The sequence below is a fragment of the Perca flavescens genome, chromosome 9 (genome assembly GCF_004354835.1).
Source record: "Perca flavescens isolate YP-PL-M2 chromosome 9, PFLA_1.0, whole genome shotgun sequence".
Taxonomy (NCBI): Eukaryota; Metazoa; Chordata; class Actinopteri; order Perciformes; family Percidae; genus Perca; species Perca flavescens.
In genome coordinates this window covers 13132994-13139635 of record NC_041339.1, presented here as the reverse complement: position 1 = coordinate 13139635, position 6642 = coordinate 13132994, and positions in this window count along the sequence as shown.

The window sequence follows — 6642 nt, the reverse complement described above, 5'->3', positions numbered from 1 at the left end:
CTGCTTTCCAAAAATACAACAGCACCTTGTCTTCAGAATAATCAGGCAGGAAATTTGGTGACAATTATAATATGGCTACTTCACTTGCTACTACTTAGGCCACTGGCGACTTAAGCAGCTAACTTAAACGTGTTCGGAAAAAAAAGGAACTGTTTTTCTTTGTATTTTTTTTGTCTGCGTTCAGTATTCCTGGAGAACTGCAGCGATATTAGGTATGAAGGTGCATCGCAAAACTTAAAATGCAGAAAGAGAAACCAAAGTGGCTGGGTTGGTTCAGTGGGTGGGGCACATATACTGAGAGGTTTATGCCTCAATGCAGAGGTCCAGGGGTTCGAATCCGACCTGTGACAATTTCCTGCATGTCTTCCCTTTCTCACCTAGCTGTCCTGTCAAACATTAAAGTTGGAAAAGCCCAAAAAGAAATGTCTTGAAAAAAATAAGAGGGAGGGAATTAGAGGAGTGAGGGACTTAGCCACCCTGGCAGTCTTTCCACATGAGCACACCTTATGCACACACCAAGCCCCCACCCCCCAAACCCATGTATCCTTAAAGGGATAAAAAAGCATGGACAAAGGAGTTAAAATATAGATTACACAAGTGGCCACCCTGCGTCTTATCTGCCAAAACCGTAGAATCTAACAAATTGGATCAGATGTTATAAAGCAAGGGGGCGAGAGGCCGGCGAGTGAAAGAGTGAGGAAAGCAAAGGAGAAAGTGTGCATGTAAAGAATGAGAGGCACGCTCTTTTTTTTTTGAAGAGATCAATTATGATGAGATCCGGACTTCTTAATGCACACTTGCATTAACACCGTGTGACTTTTCAGGCCTCGAAACAGTTTGTGTGCAATTATTTGAAAGTACTGTACAAATAGTTCAAGTTCAAGTGTGTTCTTGGTGTGAGTGTGAGATAGCCCACTAAGGAAGATTATTTTCAAGTCTCACCTGTAACTTAGGAGTGATGAAGTCTGTTTTGACCCACTCTGTGACCTCTGACCCTTAGAGCAGGAGGTGGTGCGTGTCTCCTTTGACCTGATGTCCTGCAGATTTTTTTCTGTGTGTCTGCACTCCACAGATTCCTGCAAAAAATAAAATAAATCATTAAGTTTAGAGAGAGGGTCCATTCCTGCAGCAGGTCAAGTGTCACATTCACCTTCATTTTTTTTCTTCCACAGTGCTTTGAGCAGAAATGGATGTCACCGCAATAAACATTTCGGCCACACTTGAAATTATCTATAGGAAACCACAGAGGTGATTTAAAAATCAACACATATCTTTCATTTATCAATAACATAGTATTAACTGACATTCTGCAAACAAGACATTGGCATTTTGACTTAAAGATAAATTATGAAATCATAAATTAAACATGTCAAATTCAAGTTTTAGTTTATTGTTTGTCAAATAGAAAGGCAAAAATAGATCCTTTGGTAGCCACTTCCTTATATTGTCCGGGCTTCTATACTACATAACACAATTAAAATGTATAAATTAAACTGGAAAACAGTAAATGTCAAACAGATATATCTACTTTAATTAATGACAATGAATTTCATTTGCACATATAATGTAGTAAAAAAGAAATTGACTGAATGTATCCAAATGAAATAATGAAGAGAGTGCATATTGTTATATTGGAAAATAAAAAATGCACCCTTGTTAGACTTAATGTGTGGAAAGTTTCTCATATTTTTGTCTTATAACTGTCAGTGGTAAATGCATGACAATACCAATCTCTTCAACACACACACACACACACACACACACACTTCACAAGCGATTACACAAAATACTCAAAGATTACATCCGCTGAAACCTGATGTCCTTTACGGGTTTAAAGCCTGCACGTCAGCCTTTCAATTTTTTTTTCTCTTTCCATTGCATGGGTTGCTGTTGCTAGGCTACCAAAACCCAGAATTCATAAGTTCAGAGAAAAGGTTTATATAGGCCATTGCAATTCAAGGTAAAATGATAATAGAAAATTGATAACACTGGAATATATGGACTTTGGTGATATGGAATCAAATAGACCATGAGCCAGAAATAGTTTCAGATCTGAATCAAAGTGTAATAATAGCGATAACAATAATAATAATAATATGATAACAATAGTAATAATAATAATAATAATAATAATAGCAGGCAAGTCTATATAGCTTAAATAAAAAAATGTAAATCACACTCAACACTTTTATAAAAAAATCATAAAATGAAGAAACCCATGAGAGAATACATTCCAGGAAGAACTCAAAATCAAATTCTGTAATTTTCTACAGAAACACATTACAGAAGCAGCTTTTGTGAAAATCGCACACCCCGGTCTCGAGCACAGTTTTGCATTTGAGTAAAAAAAAAAAAAAAAAATTGAGCATCCTAATTCCACATTGTAAAAAAAGTCCAATTCTGTAACTGACAGTATGCTGGGATGCTTATTGTGCTCTGTAGAGACAAAAAAAAACTAGGCACTGACAACGTGTAGCAGCACACACGTAAACACATGCAGAGCAGCACATGTACAACTGTAAAAAAAACATGTGCGCGCACAAACACACACACACACACACACACACACACACACACACACACACACAGCTCGGCAATCTAGCAGCCAGGTGTGACACACACATGTTAACATCTACAGGACGGTAGCTGGGAAATGCAGCAGGGCTGTAGACCTAAAACAATGGCTCTGCTGTGTACATGATGGCTGCTTTGTTCCAACATCTTTGTCAACAAACAACATTTGCGCTTATGCAACAACCCTAACATGGAAATATTCAACATTATCAATACAGGGCAGAGAATCCTGACATATCTACACTTCAGCAGGAAAGGCTACAGACGTGACAGGTTGGTTAGAAATGCACGGCATGAGTGCATAAACACATCTCTCCTAATTTCTTATCTTCTCATTCCTTCTACATCATTTATTCCCTCTCTCGCCATACCACTTATTATTATTTTTTTATTTGTTTGTTAATTACTCTATGACAACAGCATGCAGATAAACCCCAGCTGGTGAAACAAAACTGTGCAAGACAATGGAAAGTGTAATGCAGCCTTATGGCAGGTGTTGGCAGACTAGACGTAGACCAGACTGGGCTCCATCTGGTGTTGAGGGCCTCATCCTGATGGGGAAGAGGGCCCAGACAGACACATATTAATGTGGGAAAAACCGACGTCTAGTCTGCCTCTCAGACTGCATTTCAATCTCAAAGGGCTCTCCCCATATCCTCCATTTATTACCCTTCAGCAATGCATTCATTTCTACTGCTAGGAGGGTGGTGCTGTCGGTGTGGCGGTTGGTGTAAGTCATAGCACAAAACGCCATTGTCAAATCAAATGGAACCGTGCTGTATTATTAATGTTTTAGCTTAATATCACAATTATCCCTTAAAAGGACAGATGGGGCGTGCATTTGTAAAAATATTGGGGACATTTTGCACACGGATTGTCCTGAAATCAGGAATCTGCTTTTATGAAATCATTAGTACCTAAATTACTGCCACTACAAAAAACCGTAAGGAATATTCCAGCTGAAAAAATACAAGCTTTAATTCTGTGTATTAAAAATTGCCTCAATGGGACATTTACTGGCCCCTGTAACACTGAAATGGAGACATGGGTATCCTGACACACCTGCAGTGTTTCCTTGATGAAAACATTATTTTGCTCCACGCTCTATTAAACTATCAAAAGCATAACTGCACAGCTCATACTGAAATTACCATTAATGCCATAATTACGACAGCAGACAACTGAGGTGTATAGCCTATTGTTACACATCACACACGCCACTGGCATATATTCACAGTATGTATTGACAAATACAGTATAGCAGCGTGTTGCCAAGCGTTTCCTTGCTCGGCCCATGCTAGCTCCTTCTCCACCTGCCTTGCTCTGTGACGCAGTAAGCTGGGGCCTACTAACAGTAGCACCAGGCTATGTGCTGCTACACACTCACACACTCTCCACCGTGCAGGGCCGAGCCACCACGCGAGAGCAGCAGATCCAGCTTTAGCAGCTAACACATAATTGGCTTGTTTGAAATTCAACAGGCTCCACTTCAGAGTGCAACCTATCACTCAGGCAGTGCTGGAACCAGACAGGAGCAGCTCCTCTCTGACTCGGATAAAGAGAAGGAAAAAGAAGACGATGTGCAGCCCAAACAGCATTATAAAACAGGCCCAAAATCAGACCGGTCTCTGGACTAACCAGCTGACCCTGCCCTCCCATGCTGCTTCCAAAATCTCTGCTTGGCCTGCCGCTGTACAGCGGCTATATGGAAACATGTGCTTATTGGTACCATCATATTGGTAACCTGCTTTTTTTTTAGCAAACATAGCTATTGCAATGCATTTGTTTCCAAAAAATCATACAAAGGTGTACATGATGTTCCCCTGACGTGCCGCAGGCCTTTTTTCTCAGCAGTGTGAGACACTGTTTGTTCTGTCCTCTTTGTGCATGAGGCCTGAAGCTGCTGTTAATAAGCGCATCAATCAAGCTAAATCCAGGGATTACTGTAAAATGATCCCTTTGACAAACATTCAATCACAATATTGTCTTCTTCTCCACCTCATAACCTGTGACACATTACTTTGATAACCTACTACACATTCTCCTGATATTTGCTGCACAGCACCAGGCATACATACAGTACTCAGCCCTGAAGATGCACCTGATAGTGGGATTATTTCTCACTGCATCCAGCAGTGGCACAGTACGCATCGAGCCCCTCTGGCGTGGCACAGGAAAGCTACCACCATCAACTTTCTTTTTAGAGACAAAATACAGCAGCATGCATCAGCAGAGGCACAACACAAACAAGTGCATTAGCTTGGATTGGCAAAACTCCTTTCCATTATAGAGACAGTATACTGTAGGCCAGCAGCATGGGGATATGGGGGGCTACTGGTGGAACACGTGACTCCCAGGAGTCGTCCAATCAGGTGCTTTTCCAGCTACAAGCCGTGTTCATCTCACCTCTGGGCTATCAGCATCCAACTAACTACACAATCAATAGAAACACATCCAAAACATGCTGCTTTTAAGCTGCTATCTTGTGACTAAAAGGAAGGTACGTTCCGTTAAGAGAAACAGCAGACGCACCACTGCCGAGTCGCCCTCCTCCTCATCCTCATCCTCCTCATCATCATCATCACTCTATGAATGGAGCCTGTCTCTGGTTGCTAACTACAGTACTGTCACTCCACGCATGCCCCCGTGAAAGGAATCTAACGCTATCAATCCGTGTTTTAGCGGGGCGGCGTCCTCCTCTGCACCGTTGTACGTCCAAAGGGAAGCAGGAGGCGTTTCTCGGTGCGATGCACGGACGCTGCCGCGGGCTTCCAGTCCTCCTCCGTGCAGGCTGCATCCATCCATCCGCTCCGGCAGCACCTCTCCTCCACCATCGGTCCCGGTTCCGCCGCGACGACTGCAGAATTAGTTTATACATTCGGTTCTCTAGCTTTATGATATTGCATAAACTCATACAGCTAGATAACCAAAGAGAAAAACTAACCCACGTCTCTTAAAGGGCCCGCCGCCGCCGGAGCTGCTTGTGTTGTGGTCACATGGAGCCATTGCATTCCGCCTGCATGCGTACGCCTCTCTCTCTCTCTCTCTCTCTCTCTCTCTCTCTCTCTCTCTCTCTCTCTCTCTCTCTCTCTCCCCTCTTCTTCTGCTTTCTCTGTCCTCTCTGTGTCTCTATCTCGCATAGCCTACACACATAACTGCACGCATGCACAAAGCCGGTTATAGGTAATACCCTGTTTTATTATTGTCTCTACGCATAACACTGCTTTTGGAATAGCTCAGAGCTGATGGGCGATGGTGTAAAGCATTACCTCCATTGCCATGAGATGACCACCAATAGGCTACGAAGTGTATCATTTCCAACAACCCTTTCTATAGGCTAATTATAGCCTACACCGATGTGAGATGATTCATGCCATCGTTTCTGTTCTTTAAAAGCAGCGGTGAACTTCCTCCTGAGTCCTGACGAGCATCTGCAGGGTGAAGTCATCCAGCTGCAGGAGGAGGGTGACACATTCACCTGTCATCCACGAACATGGGTAACAGGAAGGCTCCATGCCACTGTTAATAACCTCAATGCAGCGTACATTTACCCACTAACCACGCCACATCTTGTCCAGTTTAAGCTGCTGGCGATAACGCACCAGCTGATTTAAGAGACAGAGCTACTTCCACTGTCTCGATAAAAGATCACACTACAGGCCCTCACAAACAACCATCTTATTGTTGTTTTAAATGCCAGCTCACATCGACCCATTTCAGAGCACAGAGCATAGTTTCCGTGTTGAGCGAATTAATCCATGAATTGTTTGAAAGCATGACAAACTACCAAAAGGCCTATACAGCGCACAGTCCAAGGGCTTCCAGCTAAATGTCAACAGCATGATCTAGTGGTCCAGCCTCACTGGCTGTCACTGTGTACTCTGGATTAGTTAATGACATGCTGACAGGTAAAGCGGGGAAAACTATATATAATTCTTTGTAATCACAAAACATGGTTATTATTATGCTCAATAAATATGTATCGTCGAGGCAGCTCTAATCCTAAGCGTTTGGATCTAAATTTCACTGCAGAAAAATAATGCAGATCACAGATAAGCATCAGGACAA